At 48.5% G+C, this 23221-nt stretch overlaps 1 long non-coding RNA gene across 1 annotated transcript; it reads left to right on the forward strand.

Annotated features, from left to right (window-relative positions):
- The first annotated feature begins 1056 nt into the window (after positions 1-1056).
- On the forward strand, positions 1057-22497 carry LOC128062045 (uncharacterized). Its single transcript, XR_008200794.1, has 3 exons — positions 1057-1125; positions 8758-9096; positions 22363-22497. It is a non-coding gene; the product is annotated as an uncharacterized LOC128062045 (long non-coding RNA).
- Positions 22498-23221: the final 724 nt, after the last annotated feature.

A 23221-nucleotide genomic window follows, 5' to 3' on the forward strand; every position in this document is an offset into this window, starting at 1 on the left:
GAGGAACGTGGTGCTGAGATTCTACCTTGTGTTGTTCACTAAGAAGTGGAAGCCAGAAAAAAACAAACAACAACAAAAAAAAAACCCAGTAAATTTGGTTGTGGGGATGGGAAGGAGAAAATGCATTAACATGCAGACATTCGTTTCTGCTGAGATGGCCTGTGGCGACACGCTCAGGTCCCCAGCAGTATGCAAGGCTGTGTGTGTCAGTTTAGCACATGTGTTAGTTCACAGAGGCATTTATTCTGGTTGGTCCATCGGTGGTATTCACCGTACCCACCAGCAGCTTTCTGTCCCCTAGTCCCCTAGTTTTGGGGGCCCAACTTCCTCATGCCCATCCTACCCTCTCTGCTTAAGGAAATCTTACCTTCCAAGATTCAGCTCAGATCCTCGTCTTCTGGGGAAGGCTTCTGGAACCACACTAACCTTTAGCTACTTTCACACTATTTTCTGTTCAAGGTCCACCAAACACTGAAGCCCAAGATGAAGTGCTTGTGCTGAAACCCTAATATACCTGTGCCTCCATTTGGCTCAGTCTGTCCAAAGCACTAAATACAGTTTAGCTCTCAACCTAGACTTCTCCCTGAGCATCTGTGTTCTCCCTGAGCATCTGTGTTCTCCCTGAGCATCTGTATTGACTCATTCTGTCTTCCATCTTTCTTTCAATCTGTTTTCTGTGCTCTTATGTAAGTCTTTAGTCTGATTTCTTTAAAAAAATTTTTATTTTACTTGTTTGTTTGGCTGCCCCGTGTGTTAGCTTCAGCATGTGGTGTCTAGTTCCCTGACCAGGGATCGAACCCAGGCCCCCTGCATTTGGAGTGTGGAGTCTTAGCCATTGGACCACCAGGGAAGTCCCTTCGATTTTTTTTTTTTCCATCTCTTTTTCTCTCTGGGTCTAACTTTGTTCCTTGTTCTCCGGTGTTGTCTGTGGACTCACTGTCAGGAATGGAACTGGCAAAAGCAAAATATCCAGAGAGGGAAAAGGAATGAAGCCAGGGGAAGAGCTAAGCAAGCAAAATGTGACTTCTTTTCAGGTGCCTCAGAGGGGAGAGGTGTGAACACCTTGACATGAATAAATGTTGTCCTCCCGCCCTGCGGAGATCATTGAGAGAAGCACCCAGTTGGGTAAGAAACAGTCCTTCTGTTCCTCTAAGAAGATACGCCAAGCCTTGGCTTTGAAATATTCCAACGTGTTTCATTGTTAAGGCCCAAGAGCGTGTTTTCAAGTTAAAAAGAATCTAGTTCCCCTCTGTTCTCTAAAAACAGTGGTGACTGAGGTGTCCATCTAAAATGGTGAGATTTCAGATATTTGGATATTTACTCCCAGTGCTGGGACACTGACACTATCAAATGGAAGGTGTGTTACGTTTTGTTTTGTTTTATTTTGCAAAACATTGGTGGGAATTAATTCAAAGCAATATTTTAAAAAACATTTATTTATTATTTACTGGACTGCGCCAGGGCTTAGTTGTGGCGCACAGTATCTTTTTTAAATTGCAGCATGCCAACTCCTCTTAGTTGCAGCATGTGGGATCTAGTTCCCTGACCAGGGATCAAACCGGGGCCTCGTGCAGTGGAAACGCAGAGACTTCCACCAGGCAAGTCCTTCAAAGCAACATTTAAACTGGAAGACATTCTCTTTCAGAACTAAGAGGAGAAAATGTGGTCCAAACTGTGTGCAGGCTGCCTTCCTTCCTTGCGAGCGCACACACACAGAGGACAGGCTGCCAGCACAGCACACCCCACCTGCAGCCTGGCGCTTGGTGCAGATGCCCCAGACGCGCCCACATGGGCTGCCCCCTAAGCCAGTGAGGAGGTACCCCCAAGATTCCCCGGCTTCATAAACAGCCTCATACATTTTCTTCATGGCAGGACATGTCTCCTTGGCTGGGTGGGGCTTCTTTTTCCTCCTTCTCCTTCTCCAGTGAGGCAGCCAGCATCTCTCAAGAAGCCCCCTGGAGATGGTAAAAACCCATGCCTCCGAGGAGAAAGAGCTCTGCAATCTCAGAGATTAGGTCTGAATTCACTGATGGGCTGTGTGATCTTAGGCAAGCTGTGTAACCTCTTTGAACCTCAGTCTGCTCACCTCCTGCTGCTGCTGCTGCTGCTAAACTGCTTCAGTCGTGTCCAACTTTGTGCGACCCCATAGACGGTAGCCCACCAGGCTCCCCCGTCCCTGGGACCTCCTAAGTGGGTGTAAAAAATGTACCTGCCAGTTATTGCAAGTGTTCAAAGTAACACATGTGCAGTTCTTGGCGCCTGGTAGGTACTAGACATGTAGCAGCTATTACTCCATCTAGGTGATGAAGTGAGGGGAATCCTGCCATTCTCCTCACCCTGCCTTCCCAGATGGGGTCCCCAAACAAGCAAGCAGTAACTGTGAGTGCATTAGGGAGGCAGACCTGCTGAGTCACACGGCACTGTAACCAGATCACAGGTTCACTACCTGCATGTCCGCCCGTGAGAGCTGCAGCCGTGGCTGGTCCAGCTGTGCCCGGCCTGGTGAGGCCCCCCGCAGGCCCACATCCCAGCTTGAGCACAGCCTCCTCTTTAGTCCCTTCCAGACTCCAGCCACATTGACACACAGGCATGTACTGTGGGTCAACTCATTTAATCTTCAAACAGTCCTGGGAGGGAATTCTCTCTCCATTTTTCCAAATGAGAAAACCAACCCCATGAGATGAAAAATCTCTTCCCTGTCATCACCCAGCCCATCTGTTACAGAGGCAGGATCAAAACCCAGGCTGTTTGAATCCAGAAGCATAGCTGACAAAGAGCCTCTCCTTGACTGATCTCTGGACAGCCTTCTCTCAGCCTGCTTTGCTTTTTGCGGTGCCAAGTGGCTTGCAGGAGCACTTGTGAATAGTTCCCCTGACCAGGGATCAAACCCAGGCCTCCGCAGTGAAAGCGCCAAGTCCTAACCTCTGGACCACCAGGGAATTCTGTAAGCTGTCTTCCTGACTGGGCTTCAATGTCAGCCTATAAAAACCGCAGACTCTCTGCACCGAAGATTTAGTCCACCCTCAGCAGCAGCACATCCGAAGACCTGAATAAACACTAACATTGTTTCTAGTAGCTCAAGGCCACAACCCTACGTTGGCCCAGCAAATGTGCTTGCCTGAGAAAACTCAAGGCTGCCACAAGTTACTGTTTATTCCAGCCAATGTCTCAAGATATGGCCCCTTATCCAGTCTCCGGGAGGCTACGAGCCTAATTTCATTAAGCGCCAGTTAGCAAACCCACATAAGCTTCAAGTGGACCAGTGCCATCCTCCTGCCCGCTTTCTGTACATTTCGCAGGAATTTCCCTGTGTAAACCTCGCCATTGCCCCTGCCTGCTCTCTCATTCTTCTCTTCTCATTCTTCCATTTGCCCCCGTACAAATGGAAGTTGAAGTGAGTTCATGCCAGGCCCTTGTTCCTACTCCAATTGTTGTTGTTTAGTCAATTAGAGTTTGCTCAAACTCATGCCCACTGAGTCAGTGATGCCATGCAGCCACCTCCTCCTCTGTCGTCTCCTTCTCCTCCTGCCTTTACTCTTTCCCAGTATCAGGGTCTTTTCCAATGAGTCAGCTCTTTGCATCAGGTAGCCAAAGTATTGAAGTTTCAGCTTTAGCATCAGTCCTTCCAATAAATATTCAGGGTTGATTTCCTTTATGCTATTGATACTGTGATAGCATATTATTAATATGTGTCCTTAACACTTTAATGTCTGTCTCTGTTTATCTGTGTCAAATAGCTCTTTACCACTACCAGGTAATCTAACTAATGCTGGAAAGATAGAGAATTCCCTGAAATCATTTCTCTATTCGGCCAACTTTTTTTTTTTTTTAATAGGATCTTAGTTTCCCAACCAGGGATCTAACCTGCACCCCCTACATTGAAGTGCAGAGTCTTAACTACTGGACAGCTAAGGAAATCCCTCAGCCATCTCTCCTGGGAGAATGGTGCCTGCAGAGTACTTGTCCAATAGATGGTCACAGGTCTGGACCCCAGGTTTCTGAAGTCTGGGACTCCCCCGTCTTTCTGCTGTGACTCTCACACACATTGGCAGGATGGATGGAGGGGAGAGGGCTATAGCCACGTGGCACCTTGGAGGAAAGTGTAAATACTGAGCCAGATGTCGAGCACCTCTGGGATATCTGTGGGAAGAAAATAATTAGCATATGTTATAATCACATTTTGTTTCCTTTCCCAAGACACACTAATAAGAAGGCAGGCCCGGCCATGTAGGGACAGTGGCAAGCTGTTAATTGCACCACAGATAAAACTGGTCAGGCACGCTCATCACCACGCCAAGCTCGTTCACATCCAAGCATGCACTCACAGCCACACGCTGCCTCCCACTCCAGAGGGCGCTATGCTGGAGCAGCACCACATTTGCTACGTCGTTTGCCCCTGGTCACTGACAGGTGGGAGGGGGCTGGGGAAGCCAGACAAGGACCAGGTTGGCGGTGGTTCTTTCCCTCAGTCGTGTCCGACTCTTGCGACCCTATAGACTCTAGCCCACCAGACTCCTGTGTCCTTGGGGAGTCTCCAGGCAAGAATACTGGAGTGGGTTCCATTTCCTTCTCCAGGGGATCTTCCTGGCCCAGGAATCACACCTGGGTCTCCTGCATTGTAGGCGGATTCTTTACCAGCTGAGCTACGAGGGAGGCCCAAGGACCAGGTTAAATGTCCTTTATTCTTTAGATTCTTTACTCATATCTTGTTGAGGCCCTGCCCCCATCCCCCTGCCTATCCTTGTCTTTTTTCCATTTTATGTTAAATTAAATTTAAACTTTTTTTTTTTTTTTTTTTTTGCGCTGGGTCATCACTGCGTCACACAGGCTTCCTCTAGCTGCGGCAAGCAGGGACTGCTCTCTAGTTGTGGAACACAGGCTCCAGGGCTTGCGGGCTTCAGTTGTTGTGGCTCAGGGACTCCAGAGCCGGAGGCTCAGTAGTCATGGCACACAGGCTTAGTTGCCCTGTGCCGTGTGGGATCTTCTCAGACTAGGGATTGAATCCTGTCCCCTGCATTGGCAGGCAGATTCTTAAACACTGGACCACAAGGGAAGTCCCTTTCTTTTTTGATTTTAATTTTGAAAGTGGTTCTTTTGGGAGACCTATGCAGCATTGAGAAACTAGGTCTAATCCTTCTTCATCCTGGTGAACTTTGGAGAGCAGAAGGATCTTTTCAAAATTCATATCATAAAAAAATTCATATTCATACCCTGACAGTCCAGTGGTTAAGACCCTGCGCTCCCAATGCAGGGGATTTGATCCCTGGCCGGGTAAGTAAGATTCTGAATGCTGCATGGTGCGACCAAAAAAACCCCAAAAGCAAAAACTCAAGTCAGTGCATGTCACACCACTACCTAAACTCACATTTGTCATGATTAGGACCAATAGCAGACTCCTAACCAAGGCCTCTGAGGCCTCACATGACCCAGCACCTCCCACTGCCTTTGTTCTGCACCCAGACACACTGGGCTGCCCCCCGGGGCCTCTGCCTCTGCTGCTGCTGCCTCTGAAGCAGCTTTGCCTGTTGGCATCCTGCAGGTCCGGCCCAACTGCCTCTTCTGGAACCAGTCCTCCCTTCTGAGCCCCCAGATCCCCATCCCCAGCAGTGCCTATCATGTCACCTACCTCAGCACCTGCAACGTCACCCGCCACGGTCTCAGGCACTCGCCACCATCCCCCACTCGAGATGTGGGCCCCTTGATAATGGCAACTGAACCAGTTGTTTTCCCGCACATTCCCCAAGGCCTACACCAGCCCCCGGCCAAGAGGCGGGGTACAGTTCACAGTGATGAATGGAATTATTTCACGGAATAGGAGACTCTGGATGAGGGGCTGCAGGAGGCCGCATCTCTGTGACTCGCATCCATCAGGCACTGGTCATTGTCCCTCACCACCCCCTCCACTTTGCAGCACAGTATCTGATGGAGACTCTGGGTTGCCCCACAGCACGGCTTCTATTTCCATCCCTGCAGTGCATGACTTAACAAGCAAGGGGAACCTCAGAGGCCACAAGAGAAATTCTAGAGCTATGTGATAAACCAGGCCACTAGCCAAGGCATTTACTTTTTCAGAACCTCCTCTTCCTTTCTAAGGCTGGAGGCAAGAATACAGGCTGCTAGAACCTTGTCAGAGTTTGCAAAACGTTGTTTGCCAGTGTGGCTGATGTTGTGACAGCAGTTCATTTGGGGGCTTGAATTAAACTTTACCTTCCATGAGCAGCAGGTAGTAGAGGAGAGCCTGGACCTGCCTCCCCAGACCACGGGGGCAGGAGTATCTGGGGAGCCCTTTACAAGCCCCCCATGACTCCCCAGTACCCTGAAGGCCCATAGCCCTGGCTGCAGCAGGCGGGCATTCTCTCCAGTAAAGTGGTTCCCTCAAGGGGGTCAGGTCTGTAATATCAGGTAAGCAACTTAGCATGCACGCATACACAGGTCATTCTTAGGGGCTTCCCTGGTGGCTCAGACGGTGAAAAACCTGTCTGCCATGCAGGATGCCCTGGTTTCATCCCTCAGTCAGGAAGATCCCCTGGAGAAAAGAATGGCTACCGAATGGAACCCCGTGGGAGGACGGCCCCTGCCCACATGGTCTGACCTGAAACGGGCAACTGTTGGCCACATCATCCCAAATCATGAGATTAGCAGACCAGGTCAACAGCCAGTGGCTTATCTCTGCCCACCACCTGGGCTCACAGGCACCCACTCCTTGAAGAGCTCAGATCTCAAGTGAATGAGCGTGTCCACCTTTCTCCACGAGTACTGCTCTCAGAACTGTAGTGGCATACTGCCCCCACCTCCCCCTCCCCCAGCAACCATTCTGACTACAGAGCAGATGGACATTGGCCCTCACACACCAGAACACCATGGTCCTTTGCTGACCTTACCATAAGCAGGAGTGAGACGGCTGATTCAGGAGTAGGGAGGTCACTGTGTCTGTGCCCTCCTTGTACACGGGTCGGCCAATGCACTGGGCAGAATCTTGTGTGTGTGTGCTCAGTCGTGTCTGACTCTTTGCAACCCCACAGGCAGGATCTTGTGTAAACTCAAATATGGGGAGGCAACTGACATACTGAGACAGGGGCCAAGGGACTGAGACTTGGAGAGGAGGCATGGCATGGTTAGGCATGGCTGGGCCTGGTGTAAGAAGGACCTGAAAGTAAAGTGAAAGTGTCAGTCGCTCAGTGGTGTCCAACTCTTTGTGATCCCATGGATTGTAGCCCACCAGGCTCCTCCATCCATGGGATTCTCCAGGCAGGAATACTGGAGTCAGTAGCCATTCTCTTCTCCAGGGGATCTTCCCGACCGAGGGATCAAACCAGGGCATCCTGCATGGCAGACAGGTTCTTCACTGTCTGAGCCACCAGGGAAGCCCCTAAAAATGACCTGTGCATGCGTGCATGCTAAGTTGCTCCAGATGTGTCCGACTCTGCGACCCTATGGATAGTAGCCCTTCAGGCTCCTCTGTCTATGGGATTCTTCAGGCAAGAATACTGGAGTGGGTTGCCACGCTCTCCTCCAGGGGATCTTCCCAAGCCAGGGAAAGAAGGACCTAGGTTCCCCCAAATCTGAGCTGAGCTCCTTGCAAACTGAGTGACCTTAACAAGTCACTTCACTTTCTTGTACTTCTGTTTCTCATATTCAAAATGGAGGAGGGACTAGGACCCCTCCTAGGGTTGTTCTGAGGAGGAAGAGGAAAGTCACGTGTGGTGAGTGTACAACAAAGAGAGGCTGTTAGTCTACAGGAGGTTGGGCAGGTTGAAGGAGAGGGAGTCTTGCATCTGTTGTAAATGATTCAGAAGAACCAGCGATCTTAACTGTGCTCACCTGAATGCACTATCAGCCACTCCAGAGGCCATGGACAGGGATACCACTTGAATCATGGCAATATCCAGAGCTGCAAACTTTAAGGACAAGGAGCCGTGGTGAGGAGGGCAGACCCCAGGGCGGAATGCTTGGAAGAACCATCTGTTTCACAGGGAGGAGTAGAAACCATGGCTCAGAACCGAGACCCGAGGTCCCGCTGGAACGTGAGGCAGCCCTGCCTGGTGTACGGTGTGTGTCCAGCACCAAGGGAGGGTGGAGGGGGTGGCGGTGGTGACCAGGACAGTGACTCAGCTTGTGGTATGGTATGAGCAGGTGTCTGGTCAAGGACAGACTCCAGGCATCTTCCCAGGTGACTGGCAGTGTCCCCAGAGTTGGAATGGCTTGTGCTTCATTTGGGGTTGCAGCCAGCTCTGTTTCCAACTGAACAGTGGACCAAGGCCAGCCAGGACTCGGGGGAATTGAGCTGCGAGGATCTACCCTGAGTGTGGCACGCATTTGATCCCCTTACAGCCCTCATACCTGGCACTAGAGTGCTGCAAAACTGGGAACTTGAGCCTGGGTCACTCCCACCCCTCCACCCCTTCACCCTCCCAACACTGCCCCCCCAACCAAGGCCCCTCAGCTAAGGGGTGGAGGCCCCATGGAGAGCTGGAGCAGGCAGGTGTCAGCACAGCACCATGCCTGGTGTTAGAAGCACTCAGAAAGAGCCATTTAAGGAATAATGTCACATCTGAAAGTAAAGCTTCTCCTCTGGCTAATTCCTTTGCTTACTCTTAGTGTGCCTGATGTGTGGGCAGTCCAGGGAGGACGTAGCTGAGGCTGGGGGCCATGTGGCCCTGTCAAGCCTGTTGTCTAGGACCCGGAAATTCATCAGGTTGATAAAACAGAAAGTTCAGTCCTCTTTTATTGTATCTTTTCTTTTTTCTCTTTTCATAGCTTTTTCAGTTTTGAAGAGCTGCCCAAGCAGTTCCAAGAAGAGTTGATCACATTTATGTCAAGGAGCCAAGCGCTTTCTCTGAGGTGTGCAGAACCGGGAGGGAAGAGTCGGCATGCTCACATCGAGTCCCTCACCACGACCTCAGGACCTGTCCTCTGTGAGGCTCCTGCCCCCCCAAGGCCTCCTGCCTCCTCCCCACCACGTCCGGGGGGTGGGCTGCTTCATCTCTACGAGGGACTGGGAGACTTCTGCCAGGACCGTGCCCTGCTCTACCAGGGACTTCGGCTGTGGACACAGGAGACAGGACCGGAGGTGCGAGGCTGCGCCCTTCAGAGGAGGTGGGTGGAAGCAGACTGTGCAGTTCATCTGCCACTTGGCCAGCTCTCCAGCCCCCAGAAACTTCCAGGGGGAAGAACCAGACACAGACAATGTTTGAGGGCACCGTAGGGCTAGTCAAATTTGTGCCTGCATAAATTACCTCTGGGAACCCCTTTACTCCAGCCCTTCTGCCCTTTTGGAGCAGGCCCAGCCACCAGCCAGGACAGAGCTTGCTCTGCGCTGCCTCAGGCCCAGGGCTCCCCAGGGTGTTGGGAGCCACATTAGGCATTATTGACAAAATGGAGGCACGGCCCCAACCCCCTCTCCTCATCCCACAGGCACAGTCCCGGGATGAAGGAGTTAGGTCTTGTGATTCTGACTTGTTCTCTCCTTTCTTCAGTTGAGTTGGCTGGAAAGAATGTTAAGGTGCTTATTGTTCTTGAGAGAAGCATGAGAAAGCACAAAGCCTTCTGCAGTTGTGCCCAGAAAATAATCAGTAAAGTAACCATTGACATTTGTTCAAGGATCTTTACAAAGAATGTTCCAGGATGAGCACGTAGGCTGCAGCTTGAGGCCATGGGAAAGATTGTTATCTGAGACCTGTTTGTGAGGGGAATGTTTATGGCAAAGGAAGTTTGCTGAGCTTAGGGATTAGGAATAATTAAGAATAGCCAGAAGCCTTTTTAGGAGATAGTGAGCTTAAGATACTAGGGGCAAGCAGGATTTAGAAAGATGAGAAATAAACTGAGGAATGTGGTATGTAGTCCAGACATCAGCATGAACTACAATGTAATCACAAGTCAACACAATTCTGAGAGAATGGCTGAAGCAGGAATGCTGTTTGAAGGGCAACAAGGAGACAATAAATCTGGGTGAGGGGGAGCTGAAAAGGTAAAACTTCTGATCTAATGCTTTTGTCGAAGTATAAAAGAAGACCTGCTGCTTGAAATAAACATGCAGTCCTGCACCTTGAGTCAGAGGCTGCATCACTTTCTGCCGACACCACTCATCTCTTCAGGCTGATTCCTTGGCTGCTGGAGCTGGACTCTGGCACCAGGGAATCAGGCAGAGATGGTGGGCACCTCACACAGGCCAGGAGGACGCCCTCTGCTGGCAGCAGGACCTGCTTCACGTCCTGCGGGGCCCTCGGGAGCAAAGTCTGGGTGCCAAACCCCACTTGTGAACAACTCCTGTTGCAACAGGGATCCAAGTGTCTTTGAGAGCCACAGGCAATCAGGAAAGGTTATATGGGGTCCTTCCCCTTATGTTTTTTTTTTCTTTTTTGACTCTGTCAGGTCCCAGCTGCACGCGGGATCATTAGTTGCAGGATGTGAGATCTAGTTCCTTGACCAGGGATTGAACCCGGGCCCCCTGCATTGGAAACTCAATCTTAGCTACTGGACCATCAGGGGAGTCTCCCAACTTTTTTTTTTAAGCTAAATACAGTTGTGACACAAATAATATACCTCATGACAGAAATAGCATGCATTTGCAGACAAAAAAAAAAAGAAGAAAATACAGACACCTGGTATCCAATCATCTGTCACTTACACCTAATATTTGGTGGATACCCTTTTGCACTTTTTGTACATGCATATTACATACATAGGCTACCCCGGTGGCTCAGTGGTAAAGAACCCACCTGCCAATGCAAGAGACTCAGGTTCAGTCCCTGGGTTGGGAAGATCCCCTAGAGGAGGAAATGGCAACCCACTCTAGTATTCTTGCCTGGAAAATTCCATGGACAAAGAAGCCTGGCAGGTTACAGTCCATGGGGTCACAAAGAGTCAGACACAACTGAGCACACACAGACACATACATACATCTGCATTTCTTACCGAAAAATGGAGTCACATTCTATATAATGCTTTATAGCCTGATTTTTTAAATTTGGGAGCATCTCTCTATATATTAAGGAATAATTTTATTTTGGAATTTCCTGCATGCCCATACCACAGTTATCTGACCAGGCTTCAGTTGTTAGCCTTATAAGGTGTTTTCAGCATTTTATAATCACCACTATGATGAACCTCCTAGTATCAAATATCAAATCTAATTACTCCTTGTGACCACATCTTCTAGTGGAATGGCCACATCAATACTACGGCACCTTCTAGGACTTCTTTTTAAATTTTTTATAATTGGTTTTTTTTTTTTCTCATCAAACTTTTTTTAATGGGTCTCAAATTCTGTGACAGATTTTTGGTCAAGTTGTTTTCATTAAAAAGTAATGATTTTAAAAACTAATAACTTAAACTGCCACACGTTAAACATATGGCGCACAAAAAGAATTTCTTTCTTTTTTTTTTTTATTTACTTGGCTGCACTGGATCTTATTTGTGTCATACGAGATCTTCCATCTTTGTTGCAGCAGGTGGGGCATAGTTCCGTGACCAGGGATAGAACCTGGGTCCCTTGCATTGGGAGTACAGAGTCTTAGCCACTGCATCACCAGGGAGGTCCTACCTTCTAAGATTTCTAACACATACAGTCAAACTGCTCTGCAGAATGGGACAGGAGTACTATACATAAGCCCTTAGAGAGAGGCATTTTTAAAAAATTTTGTATGTTTATGCATCTATTTTTGGCTGCACTGGGTCTTCGTTGTTGTGAGCAGGCTTTCTCTAGTTGCGACAAGAGGGCGCTACTCTTCACTGCAGCGCACAGGCTTCTCATTGCAGTGGTTTCTCTCGCTTTGGAGCACAGGCTCTGGGTGCATCAGCTTTGATAGTTGCAATGCATGGGCTCAGTAGTTGTGGTGCATGAGCTTAGTTGCTCCAAAAAGTGTGGGATCTTACTGGACCAGGGATGAAACTTGTGTCCCCTGCATTGAAAGGCAGATTCTTAACTACTGGACCACTAGAGAAGTTCCAAGAAAGGCATTTTCAAAGATAAAAAAAACGAAACTGGTCACCCTGAAAAGGGTGTAAGTCTCAGGTTTGCTCAGTAATCCAAACTCAATGGATTCTCCATTCTTTGTACAGAGTATCTTGTGAAATATTTGTTTGTTTCTTCTCTGTGAAATTGATACGAATGATTTGAATTACCGATCCCAGTTAGAATTTCCTTTTGTGTGGCCTTCCAACCTTTGAGGAGGTCACAGCAGAACAAAGTTTTTAGGACACGTAGCGGGAGAAGGGTGGTGCAGGGCTGGATGCTGGAACCCCAGGTTCTCCCTGGTAACTGATTTTTAAAGACAGTCTGGTAACAGGGGTAGCCATCAGCAGGCCATCACCCTGTGGACCTTGAAACCTTGCTGCCACATGACCTAGACTTTTCCCCTTCTGGCCACTTCAGCAGAATGAGGCCTATTCCCTACCTTTCAGACTTCAGCAAAGTAGCAGATACAAAGCAAAGACAGGGACACAGCTCCTTGAAAGACCAACATCTTGCTTCACTAGCCAAGTCTGCTGTCAGAAAACAGGATCTGACATCTGATAGGAAAACAGACGGGCCTTCCCGTGCGCCAGTGCCCTCTCCAAGTACCTGATCAGCCGCATGCAGTGATGGATCCTGTTGGAACCCACTCGGCCCTGGAGGATCACGAAGCCCGGGCCAGACTCAGGACCATGTTCTCCTTGGGCACACGCGCCTACTGGAACACGACTTCGCTGTGGCCACCTGAAAGACCCAGAGGGTTCCCCTGAGTGATCTGCCTCCCCATTTTCCTCCGATGTATTTATCTCTTGCCTCAGGTCAGCTACAGCAATATTCCTGCCTTTTGGTAGCCTTCTAACTGTGACATGGTTGAAGGGGGAGGGAGGGCAGGAAGGAGCCTATTAAAGATGGAAAATAAATCACTGATTTACAGTATCATAAATGAATAGTTTGACCTTCCTATTATAAAACATGACTCTGCCTTAAGCTGCAACTCCCTGGTGGTATGTGACTCTAACAATATAGTGCCCCTACCGAAACAGTGAAGGCAAAATGTGAATGTCATCAGCAGAGAGAAAGACTCCCTGTGAGAGAAACTTCAGGCCAGGAGGCTGGCTGTCCACGCTGGGGTCCAGAAGGGGGGTCTGGAGGGCACTTCCTGCCTCCTGCTCCATCCTCTGTGGCCCTGTCTGAAATTTACCAACATGGATGATACTCATGGATGAAGGGAAAATGCAGGAGCGTGTGGCCTCCCAAATCTCATCACACCCTTACAGGTGTTGCTTCCTACCCTGGAGCAAGGGCTGCCCAAAGCCTTTTCCCAGGCTCAGACCCAGACCCACACAGAGACGGGGGGACGACCTGGAGCTTCCTTCAGCCCCCACACCGTCAACGGCCAGGTGAATTTTATCCTGAGTATCCAAGAAGCAAGAGCACGGACTGCTGCTGGTAGCATGGGGCAGCTGGGCCTGTTTTTCCCACAAACGCAGAGCTGCCAGCGGGGACCCAGGGTGCCTGTCAGGAAGGGAGAGAGACAGACTCCCATCCTCTGAGGCCAGCGCCACCAGGTCTCCTTGTACACGTAGCCCTGGGCCAGGGAAGCTGAAGCCCGTGAGCAGACGGGGCCCCTTTAAGACTTCCCGTGGGTTTCCTTGGTGGCTCAGTGGTAAATAATCCACCTGCGAATGCAGGAGACGCAAATTCAATCCCTGATCGGGGAAGATCTCACATGCCTCAGGGCAACTAAGCCTGTGCCCCACAACTACTGAGCCTGTGCTCTGGAGCCTGGGAGCCGCGACTACCGAGCCCCTGAGCCACAACTCCTGGAGCCTGCATGCCGCCTGAACAATGAGAAGCCCGGGCACTGCAGCTAGAGAGCAGCCCCTGCTCGCTGCAACTAGAGAAAAGCCCGTGCAGCAGCAAAGACCCAGCACCGCCAAAATAATAAGACTAATCAAAAATAAAAAGACTTTCCGTGATCAGATGAGGATGTGCAGGCCCTTGATCAGCTATAAGAGCAATTGATTTTTGTGCCAGTAAGGAAGAAATCCAACATCATGAGAGCCATTTTTTAAAAAAGCACTACGTCGAGTTGAAAATGTAACAAGGAGACAAGAGGCTGAAAATTGCTACCTTCTTGCTGGCAGCCTGTCAGTGGAAACATGATGGCTTTGGTATAGTCTTCAGAATCAGACCAGTCCTGGACTCTGGGTTCTCTGCTTGCTGTGGGGGACTAGTACCTTAGGCAAGTGACTCAAGTCACTTCTCCATTCTAGTTTCCTTCTCTGTAAAACGGAGATAATAAGACGGACCTCCTGGGGAGTGGTGGGGACTCAGTGAGATGAGGTCTGCACAGCCCGTATGGAGCACCCTGCAAAGTTAGTGCCTGGCAAATGAAAGGATTACCACCAGCCCTTCTGCTGTAGCACAGCAGACCTCGCAGCAGTCAAGAATGGCAAGCCCCATGGTCTTTTCTGGATGGTATAGCAGGTTGTTTAATCTTAATGGAGACAGCTCTAAGAAAACTGACCACTAGGGTGTATTCCATGCTGGGCATCTTGTGTTGGCCCCTTAAGAAGCATGCCCTGCCCCACCACTTCTGTGCCCCAGGTGCCCAGGAGCCTGCATGGGCTGCGTCCAACAGCTCCCTTGTCCGGCTTTGATGGGCTCAGCCAATGCGGACACCAGCAGGCAATGGGAAGAGGCCTGCATGTTAATTCCCCACCTCCCTTCAGCAGAAGGCCAAGGAACAGCTGTTTTCCTCTCTCAAGGGCCAGAGTTTTGGTCAGGCAGCCCTCGCCATATAGCAGTGACTGTGTCTAGGTTCTTGCAATTACTCCTCGCCTGAGATGGTTTTAAAACAGGCCTGGAATTTTTTTTTTTTTTAATTTTCTTGTATTTGTTCAAATTAGATGACTAATATTAAAACATACAAGTGACTTAAGACTTTAGAACTTTTCAATGAGCACTTACTGTGGAGCTGGATATTTGAATGGGAGCCTCAAAGAAGAGATAGTTGATGGGGAAAAAAAGAGTAAATGAGAATAACAAGTGAGATTTTGCTGAAAGAAGTTCACCTTTCGATTTCAAGGAAATGGTTGAACGTACAAAAGAAAGATGAAAACTGACATCCTTTTAATACTATGTGCCGAGGACTTAGCATTATTATTTTTCATAACCATGCTTTTGGGTGGATATGGTTGTTTCAATTATAGAGATGAGGAAATTAAGGGTTAGAGAGGTTAACTCACTAAGCTAAAGGCTATGCAGACACTTCAGATCTGGACAGGTCTGCCTGATCCAGAATGTCTGACTGTAGCGTGCCAGCTCTTTCTTGCATATCACGTTTCCAGAAGAGTGAGAGAGTCAGAATTATAGATGGAGACTCCGAGTGGCACAGGTCCATTGTGACGATCTGGAAAGACATGCTGGATATAATGGCTGATAGAAGGCAATGAAGGATAACCTTTAAGGGAACCACTATTGGCATGACGAGGTTCTAAAGGGATCTGATGGTAAAGAAAATGTAGAGCCAGTGGGTGTAGGTTTCCTGATGGAAAACTTTATTGTAGGAGCTGAAGCCTTGGCAGGCAGAGATACCAAGAAAGCAGGCTGAGCCAGACCACAGACTGGAGGCGCCATATCTTTGCTCTAAATACTAGCAGGGAGAAGGATTCATCATTGCATGACCTTCCAAGATCTTGCCTGGCTTCCAGAGTGTAGCTCGTGAACTTGTCCTCTTCAGCGTTAAACCCATCTATTTAATGAGGCCTACAAAAAATAACTCCTCAACCGGGAAGAGGTTCTCTCAAATGCCGCCCCTAGGTGGAGGGCTGGGCTAGATGGACGAGGACCAGGCCGATAGGCTGAGGGCGCTGCTCGCCCATTGGCTGGCATCAGAGAATGTTTCAGAGAGAGAGGGAAGGTAGCAGCCCAGGAGAACCAGGAGGCTGGGATGGCCGCCAACCCAGTGGGATGGGACCAGCAAGACCTACTGAGAAGGGAGCTGCCCGGCCAAGAGGGCCTGGAGGCAGCAGTGGGCCCAGAGGGGGAACGGGAGGTGGAGGAGCCGGGGTGAGTGAGGCAGGGGGCAGAGCAGGTGGGTAGCCTACAGCCCGGTGGGCTGAGGGGCAGGGAGGTGGCCCAGGTCTGCAATTTTTTAAACTCTTTTTAAAAATTCGGTTTATTTATTGTATTTTTTGGCTCTGCTGGGACTTCCGTGTTGCCCAGACTTTGTCTAGCTGGGGCGAGCAGGGGCTACTCTCTAGATGCGATGCGTGGACTTCTCATTGCGGTGGCTTCTCTTGTGGCCCAACGTGGGCTCTAGGCGCATGGGCTCCAGGAGTTGCGCTCCTAGGCTCTAGCGCACAGGCTCTGTTTTGTGACCCACAGGCTTCGTTGCTCCACAGCATGCGGGATCTTCCTGGACTACGGATCAAATCTGTGTCTCCTACACTGGCAGGTGGATCCTTTACCACTGAGCCACCGGGGAAGCCCTGCGATTTGTTAACACTCCCTGGTGGCTCAGAGGGTAAAGCGTCTGCCTGCAATGCGGGAGACCTGGGTTCAATCCCTGGGTCGGGAAGATCCCCTGGAGAAGGAAATGGCAACCCACTCCAGTATTCTTGCCTGGAGAATCCCACAGAGGAAGGAGCCTGGTAGGCTACAGTCCACGGGTTGCAAAGAGTCAGACACGACTGAGCGACCTCACTTTCACTTTCCTACCACAAAAAAAAAAGTCTAATCTTTCACCTCTGGAAGTATCTCACTTCTAACAATTATAAGGCAGGTGGAAGTGGTGCTGAGTGACTCCAGAGACGAGGACAGAAAAGGTGATCAGCTTGTGCCCAGACCTCTCCCCTCAGAACACACACCTCTGCAGCCCTGAGCCACCAGGTATGAAATTCAACTACCCAGAAGCTGCCATACTGGAGAGACCAGGTGTAAAACCACTGAGACACAGAGAGAGGTTCAGCTCTCCTTTGCCCCCATGCAGGTGTGTGAGCAAGGCTTCAGGTGACCCCAGCCCTCGGCCTGCAAGCCACCCCAGGGGTGGCATTCTGTCAAACAAGCATTCTGTCCCTAGACTTCAGATCTGTGAGTAAAATCATTGCTGTTGCTGTTGACAGGCACACAATTTTGGAGTTATATGTTGTGCAGTAGTTACGACTGGAGCCCGTGCTTGCACCTTCGGACCTGGAGGTGGTACCAGCTCCTGCTGTTGCACAGGCTGCCCTCGCATCATAGAGAATTATTAATAACTGGCCCAAATGTCAATAGTGCCAATGCTGAGAAACCCTGCCTTAATGGCCTCACACAGGCAGCATCTCATCTAGCGACTAGAAGGGCACTCCTAGGGGTTGTGCAAAATGGAACTTTTTTATAGGAAGAAGGGTGGGACAAGGGAGCTATTAGCAGAAGTAAATAAAGGATTGTTTTTGGCCAGGCTATCTTTTTGGAGAGAGGGAACAGACAAAGATATTGTTGTGTCGGTTGCCTCCTCATCCACTGGGCCGGGCGGGAAATGGAGACGGTCCACGTGACAGATTATTTCAGTGGTGCTGACCAGAAAATTCCAAACTGGTTAATTAAGATTGCATTTCTATGTAGGTCAAAACTGCAATTAGAGGACTTCCCTGGCACTCCAGTATTTAGGACTCCACACTTCCACTGCAAGGGGTACAGGTTCAATCCCTAGTCGGGGGACTAAGACCCTGAATGCCATGTGCTGTGGCCAAAAAATTAAAAAGCAAAACAAAAATGTAAAAAAATCTGCAATTAGGTTATATATTAAACCTAGGTTTGGTGTCATGGGCATTAGCACAAGTGATGCCACTTAAGGCCAGTGATTTTTCTCTTTAATAGTATATGTTATGTATATCATTATATAGTGATATATATCACTCTTTATATATCACTATATAGAGACATCTTTTATTTTCTTGACATCAAAAATTCTCTTCCACCCTGACCCCAACCCCTGGCACTGCCTTCCACAGAACAAGACCTGATTTCGTTTGGTAAGAATTTTATATGTATCTTGTGGAGTGAGTCCAGTTGTGAGCTGATAAATGTTTAAGAAGAGCTTCTGAGGGTGGGAGGGAGGATGATTTACAGAACTAGCCAACTTCTGTGGGTGAAATACTACAACCAGAGCCCATTTCAGGCTACCACCATGATTTCACTGAATTGGCAACCAGGAAGAAAAATACTCAGATCTTTCAAGCCTGAGAAAGCCAGTTCCAGTGCCAATTCCCAGCCATTCTCGACAAATAATTGGATAATGAACTGCTTTCTTTAAAAAAAAAAAAAAGTTGAAGTACAATTAGCCTACTGAGCTTTTCTCTTTTTGAGTGGGATAGGCAAGTTGAGAGCCAGAACTGAGTTCTTCCAGACCATGGAGGGGAATTTATGTTGAGATGGGGAACCAGACAAAGACAGAGAAGCGGGAGGAGGAAAGGGGAAAGGAAGCTGATATTTAGAGAAGAAATTCGGGCAGAACTAAGATGTTTAAAGGGAATTGCTTTGGCATTTGCCACGAGGTATGCAATGTCTCTGTGAGGTGGGCACAGTGGTAAAGAATCCGCCTGCCAATGCAGGAGATGCAAGAAACGTGTGTTCGATCCCTGGGACAAGAAGATCTCCTGGAGGAAGAAATGGCAACCCACTCCATTATGCTTGCCCGGGAAATCCCATGGACAGAGAATCCTGGTGGGCTACAGTCCATGGGTTTACAAAGAGTCAGACACAGCTGAGCACACACACACACCAGTATAGGCACACATGCAATGTCACCCTTCTGCCACACCTTCTCCAGAAAATCTTCAGTAAAACTTTATCGCTCCATCACCGATAGAGCTGGTTTCCCGGCATTGCATTTAAATTCTGAATGCAGCCTCAGAGTGGACCAAGGGTGAGAGCTGTGATTACCGTTAGGGACCTTGCTGCATCTAGGTTATGCATTTTCCGGTCACATTTGATTATTTTTAATCATCAGCATGCATTATTCAAGTTGTCAGCAAAAATATTTTTTTAAGTTACTTTCACCGAAGAATGTGGAGTTATTTTCTTACCCAGCTCAGTTGAACATGACATAGAAACGTTTGCCCTTGCAGGAGGGAATCAAGTCCTGTAATGAAATATAAAATCTCCCTAAAACTTCTTGTGTGCTTCCGTTGTATTTTTATTACAAACCTTTGGCATAGCCTCAGACATGCTAATAAGCCTCTCAAATAGCTTTATAAAGAGTAGACAGCTGTGCAAACTTGCTCTGTGATTCAAGTTCCTGAGATCATGCTGATCCTGTGTGCTAGAAACTTGGATGGAAGGCATTCAAGTCTCTGACATGTTCCTGCAATGAGGTGCAAATATGGGTTCTTATTATTGCTAAGGTCCAAGACTATAACTAAGAAACTGACATAGAGACAGAGAAAGACAGGAAAACAAAACAAAAACCACATCTTCACATCTCGCCATAGGTACACGTTTCTTGGCTTTGGGTAGTTGCTTGCTTTATTTCAGTGATCTCATGGACAGAGTCTGCCGGGCTACAGTCTATGGGGGTCACAAGAGAGGTGGACACGGCTTAGTAACTAAAACAACAATAAAAACAACCTCTCAAATTCACCCTCTTAGCTGTTCTCAATGATGGGTACTCCTGAGGCTGGCACCCACCATACCAGTCTGGAAGACAGGATACCCAAGTTTGCCGCAAAGGCACCCAGACTTGATGCTGTCTGCCTCTATCAGTGCATTTTCCAGTTTCCAGCCACTCAGTCTTGACCACGTCCCTTCTTTTTGCCTTCTAAAGTTTCTCCCTTTCCAGTCTCTGCATGCCTTGAGTGACACACAGCCTTGCCTGGGTTCCCAGCTGCAGAGTCCATGTAATGCTTGCTATCTGATCCCCACTACCTGCCTAAGCTTCCTCCTTATGGAGGACTTCCAAGACTGCAGATCCTGAGCACAGCCATGATGGCTAACGTCGCGCTATTTTATATCCTCCATCTGTCAAAGGTTCTGTTGACCTAAAATTAGTGCACCCAGAAGGGGCGGTTGGAGTCAGTACAGAAAAATGAGTAACAAAGCACAGGGTTGGACGGCAGGTACACATAGAAGACAATGTGAATTGCGCCCCCTGGAGGACCATCCCAGCTCTGCAGTCCATAGGAACAATTTTCCCTCCCTTTCCCCAAAGTTGAGCAACAGGGTCAGCAAAGGTCCGTCTAGCCAAAGCAATGGTTTTTCCAGTAGTCATGTATGGATGTGAGAGTTGGACCATAAAGAAAGCTGAGCGCCGAAGAATTGATGCTTTTGAACTGTGGTTGGAGAAGACTTTTGAGAGTCCCTTGGACTGCAAGGAAATCAAACCAGTCCATCCTAAAGGAAATCAGTCCTGAATATTCATTGAAAGGACTGATGCTGAAGCTGAAGCTCCAATCCTTTGGCCACCTGATGCGAAGAACTAACTCATTGGAAAAGACCCTGATGCTGGGAAAGATTGAAGGCGGGAGGAGAAGGGGACAACAGAGGATGAGATGGTTGGATGGCATCACTGACTCGATGGACATGAGTTTGAATAAGCTCTGGGAGTTGGCGATGGACAGGGAAGCCTGGTGTGCTCCAGTCCATGGAATTGCTAAGAGTCGGACATGACTGAGTGACTTGACTGGACTGAAATGAGCAACAGGGTGCTCTTAAAAGCTGTGTGACTGTAAACAAGCCAGTTGATCTCTCAGCGCCTCGGTTTCACCATCTATAAAAAAGAGCTAAAATTCAGTGCTTATGTCACAGGACTGTTGTGAAGGGAAATGCTATGTAAAGGCAGCGTTGTGCCTGGTACATTAAAAATGTTCTATATGCCTTGATAGTTGTTATTTTCCAAGTATAAACTCAATGGCCAACCTTCTTTAAGTTGGATCAGAGATGCTGTCTTTCTACATATTGGTGGGACCAGCAGTAATACTCCTGGGTTGCTAGGAGTTTGGCTAGGCTGAACTAGACGATCCAAGATGGTCTCGCTCAACATTTGGGCGGGTGCTGATTGTCACCTGCGGACCCTCAGTTCTCCTCCACGTGACCTCTCGTCCTCCAGTTAGCCAGCCCTACTCCAGCACTCATCAAGGAGAGACCAGAAGATATATTTTTTCCTTCCCTAAATGGTGGGACATGAAGATAGGAGATGCACTCAAAATAGCAGAACCCAGAGCAGCCGCAGGACCAACCCTGTGTCACAGGGTGGTTGTAATGGTTAAATGAAATAGCATGTGTAAAATGCCTAGAACAGTACTTGCACATAGTAGGTACACAATATGTATGTATAAGTAATTGTACTCATGTTGGTTTTTAACTTAGATTAAAATCCAACCTCTTTATTGATCAACTACAAGACCCTGCTCGAACTCTGTCCACCTTCTCCAGCTCATCCACTCCACTACTCCTCACTGACTTACCTCTCGAAAACCACACTGGCCTTTTTCTTTCCTAAATATGCCAAGTTTGTCCCTGCCTCAGGGCCCTTGCGCTTGCCATTCCCTCAGTCTGGGCTCTGCCAGCAGCTCCACAGACAGCTAGCTCCTCTTGTAGCTTACCTTGTGGTTCAAATATGCCCTCCTGTGTGGGCATCACACAACCCAAAATTAGCCACCCCTACTGACTTAGTTTTTCTCTCCCACCACCCTGGCATTTCTGCTGTCTGTAACCATCTTGCTTATCTGCTTAGCAACTATGTGATGACATCTTCTTAAGAGCAGGGACCTTAAATATCTCCTTTACCCCTGGAATCCAAACTCCTAAAGTAATGCCCAGGGTGTAAGTCAGCACCCTATAAATGTGTGTTGACTGAAGGACTCGGGCGGGGCTTGCTTCCCTTTGGATATATCAGCACTCCACTCTGTGAGAAAAACAATCTCCTCTATAAACTTGAGATGACAATGAATTTCTGCAGCAGAAATATTTTTCACATTAAACAATTGGATCCAAAAATGAAGTGGCTTTCAGGAGCCATGTGTGGAGCAAGTGCCGTTTTTAACAGAGGGCTGACAGAGTTGCCGTGCCAGCTGATCCACTTGGCAGCCTCACTGCAGATGCTTGGCAAAGTACTGTACCTAAGGGCAAATTTTTCTGCACATTACTACCCTAGAGATAGCTATGTACGATGTCCTAACAGTTGTATGTACACATAATTTTGGGAGAAAGATAATACTGTAGGTTTTAAAATTTTCTAATTTCAGAAGAATCACAGGCGCCGTGTAGAAATTTTGGAAAGTGAAAACAAAAAACACAAAGAAAGCACTAGTCTTCCGAACAGTGAGACATTCCAATCTGTGTTTTTCAGTTTTTGGTTTTTTTCTCTTTGAATGTTTTACAAACGAGCCTGTGTCATATAAACCACTTTGGAATTGTGTTTGCAGAGGTGGTGTTTGCAGGATTTGGTGACTGATTGCCTGTGAAAGATGAAGGAGAAGGAGGAGTCACAGACGACCCTGAGGTTTCTCCATTCGTGACTTTTTGGATGGTGGTGCAAACAAGGACATAGCAGCAAAAGCAACTTTGGTGAGAAAAGCAATGTGTTCAGTTTTGGATCTGATGCATTTGAGATGCCTCTGGGACAGCCAGTGTGGATATTCGGTGAGTGACTAGATGGTCAGCTATGCAGTCAGGAAAGATGATGGACTGGTGAAGAAGGTCTGAGTGTCACTGGAAAAAGGCAATAGTCAAAGAAATGGAAATGCGTGGATTCAGTTACTGCAGACTTCTCCGTCCGCCCCAGCAGGTCCAGTGCTTAGTACCCGCAAAAACGTGAGCAGAAAGTGAGTGAAGGGGTAGACAGAAACTGGGGAGAAACGTCAGCTACTTTGCTGCCATTTCATCAGCCGCTAAGTTGTGTCTGATTCTTTCACGACCTCATGGACTGTCTCCTGCATTGCAGACAGATTCTTTTACCACTGAGCCACCAGGGAAGCCTGCAGTTACTTTGTTGGTTGAAAGTGTGTTAGTCGCTCCATTGTGTCTGACTCTTTGCAAACCCATAGACTGGGGGCCTCTGTCCATGGCATTCTCCAGGCAAGAATCCTGGAGGGGGTGGCCATTCCATTCCCTTCTCCAGAGGATCTTCCCTTCCCAGGGGTCGAACCATTATCTCCTGCTTCTTTGCCATCTGAGCTTGTGGTGGTTTAGTTGCTCGGTCATGTCCGACTCTTGAGACCCCATGGGCTGTAGCCCGCCAGGCTCCTCTTTCCATGGGATTCTCCAGGCAAGAATACTGATGGG

The sequence above is a fragment of the Budorcas taxicolor genome, chromosome 17, assembly GCF_023091745.1.
Source record: "Budorcas taxicolor isolate Tak-1 chromosome 17, Takin1.1, whole genome shotgun sequence".
NCBI lineage: Eukaryota > Metazoa > Chordata > Mammalia > Artiodactyla > Bovidae > Budorcas > Budorcas taxicolor.